The sequence below is a fragment of the Bos taurus genome, chromosome 1 (assembly GCF_002263795.3).
Source record: "Bos taurus isolate L1 Dominette 01449 registration number 42190680 breed Hereford chromosome 1, ARS-UCD2.0, whole genome shotgun sequence".
NCBI classification, from domain to species: domain Eukaryota; kingdom Metazoa; phylum Chordata; class Mammalia; order Artiodactyla; family Bovidae; genus Bos; species Bos taurus.
The window spans coordinates 95,964,856-95,978,913 of record NC_037328.1 but is presented as its reverse complement, the minus strand read 5'-3'; positions in this window follow the sequence as shown (position 1 = coordinate 95,978,913).

The following is a 14,058-nucleotide window of genomic DNA, read 5'->3' as shown; positions in this document are numbered from 1 at the left end:
GGGCTCATTCTAATCCACTATGACCTTGTCTTAACTTGATTATGTCTGCAAAAGACCCCATTTTCAGATAAGGTCATGTACTGGCAGTTAAGGCTTGGACCGATCTTTTGGGAGGCACATAAGAATACCCCCTGCAGTAGCTATTTGCTGTATTTAGTAATGGGAGTTCATGTTTAGTCCATGTCATGCTGCCATCTGACATATGGACTGCACTTCAAAAGCCTACCTCCAGATGAGGAAGGGAATGGCTTTGGTGAGATGGCAGGAACCCAAAAAGCAAGAATAGTCTCATGACACTTTCCTGCCAGCTGCAGATACATCGAATTGGTTTGCTCCATATGTCTCTTCTGCACATTTTGGAGAGCACTCCACCTTGCCAGAATGTGGGGCTTTTTCTTTTTCTCACCTTTTGTTACTGAGCATCCACCATGGAGCTGAACCTGTATGGGTAATTTCCTCCCTGAAAACCTTGAGGTAGAGCCTCTTATCACCGCCTGACATGTGATAAATCTGAGGCTTAGGAAAGCTAAGCAAGTAACCTGCCCACAAAAACACAACTGGCACAGGTGAGTACCGTGTTTGGCTCCAATATTCATTCATATATTCATTCAACTAACAAACACCCTCTTCCAACAAGACAAGAGAAGACTCTACACATGGACATCACCAGAGGGTCAACACCAAAATCAGATTGATTATATTCTTTGCAGCCAAAGATGGAGAAGCTCTATACAGTCAACAAAAACAAGTCCAGGAGCTGACTGTGGCTCAGATCATGAACTCCTTATTGCCAAATTCAGACTTAAATTGAAGAAAGTAGGGAAACCACTAGACCATACAGATGTGACCTAAATCAAGTCCCTTATTATTATACAGTGGAAGTGAGAAATAGATTTAAGGGCCTAGATCTGATAGATAGAGTGCCTGATGAACTATGGAATGAGGTTCGTGACATTGTACAGGAGACAGGGATCAAGACCATCCCCATGGAAAAGAAATGCAAAAAAGCAAAATGGCTGTCTGGGAGGCCTTACAAATAGCTGTGAAAAGAAAAGAAGCAAAAAGCAAAGGAGAAAAGGAAAGATATAAACATCTGAATGCAGAGTTCCAAAGAATAGCAAGAAGAGATATGAAAGCCTTCTTCAGCGATCAATGCAAAGAAATAGAGGAAAACAACAGAATGGGAAAGACTAGAGATCTCTTCAAGAAAATTAGAGATACCAAGGGAACATTTCATGCAAAGATGGGCTCGATAAGGGACAGAAATGGTATGGACCTAACAGAAGCAGAAGATATTAAGAAGAGATGGCAAGAATACACAGAAGAACTGTACAAAAAAGATCTTCACGACCAAGATAATCACGATGGTGTGATCACTCACCTAGAGCCAGACATCCTGGAATGTGAAGTCAAGTGGGCCTTAGAAAGCATCACTATGAACAAAGCTAGTGGAGGTGATGGAATTCCAGTTGAGCTCTTTCAAATCCTGAAAGATGATGCTGTGAAAGTGTTGCACTCAATATGCCAGCAAATTTGGAAAGCTCAGCAGTGGCCACAGGACTGGAAAAGGTCAGTTTTCATTCCAATCCCAAAGAAAGGCAATGCCAAAGAATGCTCAAACTACCACACAATTGCACTCATCTCACACGCTAGTAAAGTAATTCTCAAAATTCTCCAAGCCAGGCTTCAGCAATATGTGAACCGTGAACTTCCTGATGTTCAAGCTGGTTTTAGAAAAGGCAGAGGAACCAGAGATCAAATTGCCAACATCCGCTGGATCATGGAAAAAGCAAGAGAGTTCCAGAAAAGCATCTATTTCTGCTTTATTGACTATGCCAAAACCTTTGACTGTGTGGATCACAATAAACTGTGGAAAATTCTGAAAGAGATGGGAATACCAGACCACCTAATCTGCCTTTTGAGAAATCTATATGCAGGTCAGGAAGCAACAATTAGAACTGGACATGGAACAACAGATTGGTTCCAAATACGAAAAGGAATATGTCAAGGCTGTATATTGTCACCCTGCTTATTTAACTTCTATGCAGAGTACATCATGAGAAACGCTGGACTGGAAGAAGCACAAGCTGGAATCAAGATTGCCGAGAGAAATATCAATAACCTGAGATATGCAGATGACACCACCCTTATGGCAGAAAGTGAAGAGGAACTACAAAGCCTCTTGATGAAAGTGAAAGTGGAGAGTGAAAAAGGTGGCTTAAAGCTCAACATTCAGAAAATGAAGATCATGGCATCCGGTCCCACTACTTCATGGGAAATAGATGGGGAAACAGTGGAAACAGTGTCAGACTTTATTTTGGGGGGCTCCCAAATCACTGCAGATGGTGACTGCAGCCATGAAATTAAAAGACGCTTACTCCTTGGAAGGAAAGTTATGACCAACCTAGATAGCATATTCAAAAGCAGAGACATTACTTTGCCAACAAAGGTCCGTCTAGTCAAGGCTATGGTTTTTCCAGTGGTCATGTATGGATGTGAGAGTTGGACTGTGAAGAAAGCTGAGCGCTGAAGAATTGATGCTTTTGAACTGCGGTGTTGGAGAAGACTCTTGAGAGTCCCTTAGACTGCAAGGAGATCCAGCCAGTCCATTCTGAAGGAGATCAGCCCTGGGATTTCTTTGGAAGAAATGATGCTAAAGCTGAAACTCCAGTACTTTGGCCACCTCATGCAAAGAGTTGACTCATTGGAAAAGACTCTGATGCTGGGAGGGATTGGGGGCAGGAGGAGAAGGGGACGACAGAGGATGAGATGGCTGGATGGCATCACTGACTCGATGGATGTGAGTCTGGGTGAACTCCGGGAGTTGGTGATGGACAGGGAGGCCTGGCATGCTGCGATTCATGGGGTCACAAAGAGTCAGACACGACTGAGCGACTGAACTGAACTGAATAATCAGTAAGCACTACTTAAGTGTTAGACCCTAGTGATAAAGCAGGGAGGCAGATGGCCACAGTCCTGGGTTCATGTTGTCAAGGCAGAACTCTGGAGGATACATAGGAATTAATGACAGAAAAGTGGGGAGAAGACCATCCCACATTTCCTCTTAAGAGAGCTAAACTCTCGGAAATGCTGCCATTTTTAGCCTGAGAGATGGGACCTGTTTTGTCATGTTGAAAAAAAGTGAAAGTGAGAGTTGCTCAGTCGTGTCCAACTCTTTGTGACCCCATGAACTGTAGCCCACCTGGGTCCTCTGTCTATGGAATTCTCTAGGCAAGAATACTGGAGTGGGTTGTCATTCCTTCTTACAGGGGATCTTCCCGACCCAGAGATCAAACCCAGATCTTCCTCATTGCAGGCAGATTCTTTACCATCTGAGCCACCAGGGAATGGGCATTTTGTCATATTGGTACACCTTAAAGATCAAAGCAAGGAGTTTATCCATAGAGGGTAAAGACTTGTCATTTAAGATGGCTTAGAATTTCAGCCTATTCACATGCCAGGGATCCGGCTTCTACTTCTCCATGGCTAGCCTTTCTTTGGTTGAATTCCCAGCACAGCACAGCAGAGAGAGCAAACCCCCGAGTTAGTTCAAGGGTTGTGCAAGGGGGTATGTTGAGTTTACTTAAAGTTTAAAAGAGAGAGTGGTTGGGCTTTGAAAATAACCCAATTGCTCTACCACCAGGTTTGGTATTTATTCCCCACAAATATAAGAGATTGTTAATTGCATTCACTTTACAACCAAAATACTTCCAAAGAAGAGGAAGTAGTAGCTAAAAATTAGCCTGGGCTGGCAAACATGTTGTAAGTTGTTGAGAATGTTGTAATCTTTACTCATGTGGTGGTCTCAGTAAACTTGGACTGGCTCCTTATTTGCCTTTTGGATTGAGTCCAGTTGCCACCTGGGGAGCACTGAGCAGGGAGAAATAATGGAGAGACCCAAAGAGAGCCCTTACTGCTCTATGTGCTTTTCTCATAGCTGTAATACACAGCCCACTCCCAAATGACAAACATCAAGGGCTAAAATGAGCTCCCCCTAACCTCCCCTAACCTCTCACATTGGTTGAGGTTTCTTCTGATGGTGTCATTTCCTATCACAAAAACTTTTGAGAGCTGCCCAGGCAGTGGAAAATACAGTCCAAACATCCTCAGCCTGACCTTCAAAGCCCTTTGTGGTCTGGCTTCTACATTCTTATCCAGCTCAGTCTTTTTCTATGTGTTCCTAGCTCCCCACCCACCGTTCCCCCTAGCCTGCCTGTGAGTGATGACAGGCTGTCATTCCATGCTGTCCTGATGATGCCATTTCCTTCTCCAGGGGATCTTCCCAATCCAGGGATCAAACCTGCATCTCCTGCGTTTCCTGCATTGCAGGCGGATTCTTTACCACTGAGCCACTGAGAAAGCCCAAAGATCCTTAGTACAGTCCAACTTCCAACCCTGCTCTGCCTCTTCCTTCTGCCTGTGTGATAGATTATAAACATGGCCGCAATTCTTTTCCCCACAGCACCCACCTCCCTTTGGAATGTGACGTTCTATTTTCTTTTATCAAGAAGTGGTGTTTTTCTCTTCCTCTGGAATCTGGGCTGGCCTTGTGACTTACTTGGGCTGCAAGAGGCAACAGAAGTGATGCAATTTTTGTAGGATCTGAGCCTAAGCCTTAAGAGGCCATGCATGCCTTTGTTCACTCTATTGGAACCCCAGCGCCACCATGGGAATAAGCCCAGGCTAGTCTACTTAGATACTAAGACACATGTGGCTCTCAGTCACCCTGTCTCTCAACCTGACAGCCTTCCAACCACTAACGAACCTACCAGAGGACTGCAGATGCTTGAGTGAGTGATGGCTGCTGACACTGAAGTCAACCAAGCTGGGCCCAGACCAGCAGAGCTGTTTGTCTACTCTGTAGACAGGCAAACAAAAATGAATGGTGGTTCTTTTCAGCCACTGAATTTGGGAGTGTGTTAAGAGATAACTAACACATCCTGGAACTCATTTTTCATTCATCCAACAAGCAGACACTAAAAGGTTGCCATGTGACTTGATCTGTGCTGAGCATTGTGGGTTTAGAGTCAACACAGACTATCTCCAAGCAGTTCATTTTTTTTTTTTTTTTTTTGGCCATGCAGGGTCTTAGTTGCAATGTGTGGCATCTTTGCTGTGGCATACAGGATCTAGTTCCCTACCCAGTGATCCATCGAACCTGGGCCCCCTGCGCTGGGAGCAGGGAGTCTTCACCACTGCACCACCAGGGATGTCCCCCATTTTCTTCTGTTTGTGCCTTTGAAGTTCAGTTCATTCAGGACAGTCAAATCCCATTTCCCAGAGATCTTCCCAGATCTTCCTTCCCAGGCAGAAGAAATCTCTCCCCCTTCCAACCTTGATGGGCTTCATCTCTATCATAGCCTGGCTTTGTATTCTCTCTCACCTGGGCTGCTGCAAGAGCTGCCTAGTTGGTCTCTCTTGGTCTAGCCTTCTCTATCCTCCATGGCCTTACAGTATGAGCTTTCTGAATGCAAATCATATTTTGCCTCTTTGAGTAAATATCTTTGTTGGCCCATGCCAAAGTCCCAAGTCCATCTCCTTCCTCTGACTGCTGCCCTCCAGCCTAATCGTTCACCTTCCCACACTTTTTACAGTGGAACTGTGAATGGTTCACTTTTTTCTGTTCTCTCTTCCAGGAATATTCTCTCCACCCTAGTCTGCCTGATATGATGCTACTTGCCTTCTTAGGCAGGGCTTCCCTGGTGGCTCAGTCAGTAAAGAATCTGCTTGCAATGCAGGAGAATGGGTTCGATTCTTAGGTTGGGAAGATCCCCTGGAGAAGGAAATGGCTGCCCACTCCAGTATTCTTGCCTGGGAAATCCCATGGATAGAGGAGCCTGGTGGGCCACAGTCCATGGGGTCACAAGAGTCAGACACCATGGATTCCCGAGAGTCGGAGACAACTTAGTGACTACGCTACCACCACCACCACCTGCTTAGATTCAGTTGTCATCTCTTCCAGAAAGTCTTTATTGAACTTTCCCCCTGCCCCACCCCCCAAAGACCGAATCACTCCACAGCTCTGTGCTTGTAATATTACTATTGTGCACCATTGTAATTTCCTTTGTTTACATATCTCGAGTCAAATATTTGTTCACTCAAGAACTAGGCATTAATTTTGTTAATTTATCTAGCTAGCCCTCAGGCAAAATTTTTCCCCCTTAGGAGATACTCAGTAAATGTTTTTTGAATGAATGAACAAATAAATGAACCAAGGAATGAATAAAGACAGTCATTAAAGTTACTTATTCCAACTGCAAAGGATAATTATTTATATTTATATGTTATATGCATAGTGTCCTGTACAAATACAGTTTCTTTAATTCCTAAGCAAAAGTTTTGTGTAGGAGATAGAGGAAGAGAGTCAAAGTGTCTTGGAGAAGAGAAGAAATACCAGTTGTAATGGGAGATTGATGGTCTTAAAGCTGGACATCAACTACTGTTACATTTTGTATAACCTTTGTGAATCTCGAATCATGAAGTCCAGTTTCTGTATTTTTTAAAAAAGAAATTCCAGGGACCTCCTTGGTGGTCCAGTGGTTAAGAATCCACCTTCCAATGCAGGAGGAATGGGTTCAATCTTTGGTCAGGGAACTAAGATACCACATGCCTTGCGATCAAAAAAAAAAAAAATAAAATAAAATAAACAGAAGCAATATTGTAATAAATTCAATAAAGACTTTAAAAATAGTCCACATCAAAAAAAAAATTTTTTTTAAGGAATTCCAGTTTCTTGTAAAATATTTCTGAAAAGCAGTAAAGAGGACCTACTTTATCTCAGCAACATTTCCTGTTTATTCTTGTCACCCCTCCCTAAGTCCTTTACATTATACGCCCTTCCTGGAATCTGCCATCCCCAGGACCACACCCACCCAAGGAAACTACCCTCAGCCTAAGAAGATGCTGCTCCCTCTTTCTCAATTTTCTTCACCGCCCAGCCCAATCCCCAGCTCTTTAGACAAACTTAACCTCTTTTAGTCTTCCCTTATTGGCCTTTCTCCCCTGGTTTTAAAATCAAACTCTAGGAACATGTGCGGCACAGAAACCTTTCTTAATAAGGAGGAGGTAGAGACAAATACATCCCACTTGGAAATGATCAGTTCAGTCACTCAGTCGTGTCCAACTCTTTTTGACCCCATGAACTGCAGCACACTAGGCCTCCCTGTCCATCACCAACTCCCGGAGTCCACCCAAACTCATGTCCATTGAGTCGGTAACGCCATCCAACCATCTCACCCCCGCCCCGTCGTCCCCTTCTTCTCCTGCCCTCAACCTTTCCCAGCATCAGGGGCTTTTCAAATGAGTTAGCTCTTCCCATCCGGTGACCAAAGTATTAGAGTTTCAGCTTCAACATCAGTCCTTCCAATGAACACCCAGGACTGATCTCCTTTAAGATGGACTGGTTGGATCTCCTTGCAGTCCAAGGGACTCACAAGAGTCTTCTCCAAAACCACAGTTCAAAAGCATCAATTTTTCAGGGCTCAGCTTTCTTTATAGTTCAACTCTCACATCCATACATGACTACTGGAAAAACCATAACTTTGAATAAACAGACTTTGTTGACAAAGTAATGTCTCTGCTTTTTAATATGCTGATTAGGTTGGTCATAACTTTCTTGCCAAAGAGTAAGCGTCTTTTAATTTCATGGCTGCAGTCACCATCTGCAGTGATTTTGGAGCCCCCCCAACCCTGCCCAAAACTAAGTCTGCCACTGTTTCTTCATCTATTTGCCATGATGTGATGGGACGGGATGCTGTGATCTTAGTTTTCTGAATGCTGAACTTTAAGCCAACTTTTTCACTCTCCTTTTCACTTTCATCAAGAGGCTTTTGAGTTCCTCTTCACTTTCTGCCATAAGGGTGGTGTCATCTGCATATCTGAGGCTACTGATATTTCTCCCGGCAATCTTGATTCCAGCTTGTGCTTCTACCAGCCCAGCATTTCTCATGATGTACTCCGAATATAAGTTAAATAAGCAGGGTGACAATATACAGCCTTGACATACTCCTTTCCCTACTTGGAACCAGTCTGTTGTTCCATGTCCAGTTCTAACTGTTGCTTCCTGACCTGCATACAGGTTTCTCAAGAGGCAGGTCAGGTGGTCTGGTATTCCCATCTCTTTTAGAATTTTCCACAGTTGGTTGTGATCCACACAGTCAAAGGCTTTGGCATAGTCAATAAAGCAGAAATAGATGTTTTTCAGGAACTCTCTTGCGTTTTCAATGATCCAATGGATGTTGGCAATTTGATCTCTGGTTCCTCTGCCTTTTCTAAATCCAGCTTGAACATCTGGAAGTTCACAGTTCACATATTGCTGAAGCCTGGCTTGGAGAATTTTGAGAATTACTTTACTAGCATGTGAGATGAGTGCAACTGTGTGGTAGTTTGAGCATTCTTTAGCATTGCCTTTCTTTGGGATTGGAATGAAAACTGACCTTTTCCAGTCCTGTGGCCACTGCTGAGTTTTCCAAATTTGCTGGCATATTGAGTGCTGAACTTTTACAGCATCGTCTTGTAGGATTTGAAATAGCTCAACTGGAATTCCATCACCTCCACTAGCTTTGTTTGTAGTGATGCTTTCTAAGGCCCACTTGACTTCACATTCCAGGATGTCTGGCTCTAGGTCAGTGATCACACCATCATGATTATCTGGGTCATGAAGATCTTTTTTGTACAGTTCTTCTGTGTATTCTTGCCATCTCTTCTTAATATCTTCTGCTTCTGTTAGGTCCATACCATTTCTGTCCTTTATCGAGCCTATCTTTGCATGAAATGTTCTCTTGGTATCTCTAATTTTCTTGAAGAGATCTCTAGTCTTTCCCATTCTACTGTTTTCTCTATTTCTTTGCATTGATTGCTGAGGAAGGCTTTCTTATCTCTCCTTGCTATTCTTTGGAACTCTGCATTCAAATGGTTATATTTTTCCTTTTCACCTTTGCTTTTGGCTTCTCTTCTTTTCACAGCTATTTTTAAGGCCTCCTCAGACAGCCATTTTGCTTTTTTGCATTTCTTTTCCACGGGGATGGTCTTGATCCCTGTCTCCTGTACAGTGTCACGAACCTCATTCCATAGTTCATCAGGCACTCTGTCAGATCTAGTCCCTTAAATCTATTTCTCACTTCCACCGTATAATCATAAGTGATTTGATTTAGGTCCTACCTGAATGGTCTAGTGGTTTTCCCCACTTTCTTCAATTTAAGTCTGAATTTGGCAATAAGGAGTTCATGATCTGAGCCACATGATCATGTGGCTCCCAGTCTTGTTTTTGCTGACTGTATAGAGCTTCTCCATCTTTGGCTGCAAAGAATATAATCAATCTGATTTTGGTGTTGGCCATCTGGTGATGCCCATGTGTAGAGTCTTCTTTTGTGTTGTTGGAAAAGGGTGTTTGCTATGACCAGTGTGTTCTCTTGGCAAAACTCTATTAGCCTTTGGCCTGCTTCATTCTGTACTCCGAGGCCAAATTTGCCTGTTACTCCAGGTGTTTCTTGACTTTCTACTTTGCATTCCAGTCCCGTATAATGAAAAGAACATCTTTTTTGGGTGTTAGTTCTAAAAGGTCTTGTAGGTCTTCATAGAACCATTCAACTTCAGCTTCTTCAGCATTACTGGTCAGGGCATAGACATGGATTACCATGATATTGAATGGTTTGCCTTGGAAATGAACAGAGATCATTCTGTCATTTTTGAGACTGCACCCAAGTACTGCATTTCGGACTCTTTTGTTGACTATGATGGCTACTCCATTTCTTCCAAGGGACTCCTGCCCACAGTAGTAGATAATGATCATCTGAGTTAAATTCACCCATTCCAGCTCATTTCAAGTCACTGATTCCTGAAATATCGAAGTTCACTCTTGCCATCTCCTGTTTGACCACTTCCAATTTGCCTTGATTCATGGACCTAACATTCCAGGTAATTTGTCCGTAATGGGAGCAAGGTAGGTGAGGCTAGGATCACTTACACTTTAACACAGCTCTGCAGACTTAATTATTCTGTCCGCACTTGGTATGACCAGATTTGTCTTTCTGATCTAAGAGGTTGTTTTCAGTGGGCCATAGCAAAATAAGAAAAATAAATTATTAAGCATATAGAAACAATTTTTTAAATGAATTTTTACAACCATCTTTTAGTCTAGTATCTGGAGTTGGTTTTTCTTCAATTACACCATTGTTATAGAAAATTTTTTTTAATTGTTCTTGTTTGACAACATATAAAGTTGGAAATCCTATGTAACTTCACTATTTGAAAAATTGTTTTACCAGTTCCTAACATCCTAAAGTATGGGAACCATTGATCTATGTTAGTTAAGAGTGAAAAAATAAAGGTCTCTGGTTGAGGGAAGAGGAGAAAGAGAAGGAGAGCACAGATGTCCTAAACTATCATAAAACATTTCCAAAAGCTGTTCTTACTCTTTGCCCCATTCCCAATCTGGAGTTCAGGACCCTGTGGACTTTCAAAGGTGCTCTAGGGATGATACCTTGAGCTACTGGCAAAAGTTTCAAAAAGTCAAAACTACCATTTGCATCCACAGTGAGTCTGTATAGGCTAGACTGCAAATTTCTCTGCTTGTGCCTAAAAGGTAAGATGTTAATGCAGTAATAAGCATAATCTCATGCTGATCAGAAACAATGATTAACGTCTATGGTTTCATTGAGAAAAAAAAAATTTACTGATCAAAATATTTTATTTGAAACAGTTTGGCAGTTTCATAAAAAGTTAAATAGAAAGTTACCATGTGACCAAGAAACTGTACTCCTAGGATGTATATAACCAAGAGAATTGTAAAATATACAGTCATAGAGAAACTTGCATATGAATGCTTATAATAACTCCAGGGTGGAGACAACCCAAATGTCCATCAACTGATGAATGGATAAACAGAAACTGGTATACCCATGAGATGGCATATTACTTGGCAATAAAAACAAAGTTCTAATAAGAGGCTGCAGCATAAATGAACCTTGAAAACGTTATGTTAAGTCAAAGAAGCCAGACAGAAAGACCATAGAGTGTGTGAATCCATTGATATGCAGTGTCCAGAATAGGCAAATCTATAGCAACAGAAAGTAAGTGAGTGGTTGCCAGAGACTGTGGGGAGAGAAGAATGGGGAATGACTGCTAATGGGTTTCACTTTGGTATGATAAACATGTTATGGCATTAGATGGTGATGACTGTAACTTTGTGGATACACTAAAAAAACTACTGAATTGGATATTTAAAAAAAAATAGAAAAAAAAAACTTGAAAATTTATATTGAGGGGATTTCTCTGGTAGTTCAGTGGTTAAAACTCTGCTCTTGCAATGCAGGAGGTTCCACCCTGGTCAGGGAACTAAGATCCTATGTGCTGCACAGTGCAGCAAAAAAAAAAAAGTTACATTTGTTTCATGGGTAGTATTTAGAAGAAGCCTCCCAGATGGTGCTAGTGGTAAAGAACTTGCCTGCCAATGCAGAAGACATAAGAGATGTGGGTTCAACCCCTGGGTTGGGAAGATTCCCTGGAGGAAGAAATGGCAATCCACTCCAGTATTCTTGCCTGGAGAATCCCAAGGACAGAGGCGCCTAGCAGGCTCAGCCCATAGGGTTGCACAGTCAGACACCACTATGAAAAACTTTGTTTTGTAAGCCACAAATCAACTTCTATACATACGTGCGTTCAAGCTAAGTTGTTTTCAGTTGTGTCCTACTGGAGTGGGTTGCTGTGCCCTCCTTCAGGGGATCTTCCTGACCCAGGGATCGAACCTGCGTCTCATGTCTCCTGCATTGGTGGGTGTGTTCTTTACCACTGGCGCCACCTGGGAAGCCTGACTTAGCATGCACGCATGCACTATTCAGAACATATGAGAGGAAAGGAATAAACATAAATCCTTGGAGAGATGTTGGGAAATACTGCTATAGAATAGGTGAATCTCTTCTAGGAGTCAGCTGTCCTGTATCCTGAATTCATTTATATCCAAACAAACAAGGTGACACTCACACTACTCCTTACAGTTCAGAGGTTCACTCCCCCTTCCCATGTAACACCCTTTGTACCCTTTCTGTGCCAAATCACATAGAGCTTCAGGAAGGAAGGAGAAAGTGGTCCAATCCCCCGTGTCTCTTTCTGTCTCCCCTTTGCCTGAAAGACACACTGCTTGTCTCCAGAGCGTCACAGAAAATCTTGGGCGTATGAGTGCCTGTGGCTGCCTGCGGCTGCTGTGCGCTGTCCCCAGGGCTCCGACTGGAGAGGGGACCCAGCTCTTCTCCTCCATCCATACCCATTTACTCCTACAGGACTGTCTGAGCCCAGCTCATCAGACACAGTCACACTCAAGTTCAAACTATGGTTTAGCTGCAGCTCTCTCTGAACTTCTACAGTATTTCCTTCTCAAGTGATCTGCCCACATCAAGCGATTTGAGGGTAAGGTGAAATAAGGTGAAATACAAGTAAGGAGTGAATTTTCTTTCAATCTCTGCTCTTTGGGACCCTGGTGTCTTCTTTATTCCTTAACAAAGTGGTATTTTGCCATCTTGTTAAGGAGTAAGTGCCTCCTGCAGTCCAGATTGTTGGAGTTTTCCAGGCAAACGTATGGTGTCAGAGAGTGCAGAGGTGGAAGGAGCTTCATAGAGCGCCTAGTACAGTGTCTCAGCAGTTGCATGGGTCACTTCCTAGAAGTGACATCTATCAAACTTCAACTTGCATGCCTCTTGGAAGGAGGCATTCTCCTCTTTTACATTGTTATATAACCTTTTGTGGGTCCATGTCTTTCTTCTCCATTAAAGCCTACCATTTGTATAATACTCTATCACTGATGAAATTATGCTCATGTCTCTTGCTTTGTTTGATTTTTACACCAATGGTGTAGGAAGGGCATTATTATCTCCACTTTACCTTGAAAAAGTGAGTTTCAAAGATTTTAAATGAGATGCCTGTAGTTACAACAGAGTCAGGTTTCAAACTTTGAATTTCCTATTTCAAGTCCAGTATTGTTTCCACATTAGACCACAGCCTTCTAGGTATAGTTTTTAGAGGATGGAGATCTTGTTTTTGTGCAGTGCCTTAATACTTACTGTTTTAGTAAATTAAGTTGTTTTTCAGAGATAGTTTTCTGTAATAGATACAACGTAGCATTCTCTTGTGTGTGACTGTGTGCGCTCAGTCATATCTGACTCTTTGTGGTCCCATGGGACTATACCCCTCGGCCCCTCTGTCCATGGTTAGGATACTGGAGTGAGTTGCCATTTCCTCCTCCAGGGGATCTTCCTGACCCAGGGATCGAATCCAGGTCTCTTGTGTCTCCTGCGTTGGCAGCAGATTCTTTCCCACTAGCACCACCTGAGAAGCCAGAGTGTAGCAAAGTGGAATGATATAGAGAGCTAGATTTAAACTCCACCTTGACTACCTACAAGGTATTGGATCTTGAACAAGTAACTTAACCTTGCAAACCTTAATTTTCTCATTTATAACATGATTTGTTATAGATATTTATATTTGTATTTGTTTTCTATTTGCTAGTCTCCTAAGATGGTCCCTCATTGAGTCACATGGCTTACTATTGACACCTTTGTATAAACCCCTCTCTTTGAATCTGGATTGATCCTGTAACTCACTTTTGACCAATAGAATTCATGGAAGAGACACAGCATGACTTCTGAGGCTAGACCATGAGAAACTTTGCAGCTTCCACTTCGTTCCCTTGGAACTTCCCCTGGATGGGAAGAATGTTGCCATACAGGGTATCCAACTACTTGGAAGTTGCCATGCTTGGAGGAAGCCCAAACTGGCCTGTGGAGAAGACCCAGAGAGAGAAGAGAGGCCTAACCAGACCCCAAATGTTCCAGCTATTCCAGCTAAGGAGGCAGACACCAGGGAAGAAGCCATCAGGATGCCCACCACAATGGACTCATCAGGTGTCTCCAGCTCCAGTCACTTCCTACAGTGACTGCATAAAATCTTGAAAGACAGTTGCTCAGCTGAGCTCTGTTATCCCACAGAAATGTGAGGGATAATAAGGAATTATTATTTTAAGCCACTGACTTGTGGGGTGGTTTGTTAAACAGCAATAAATAGGATGCA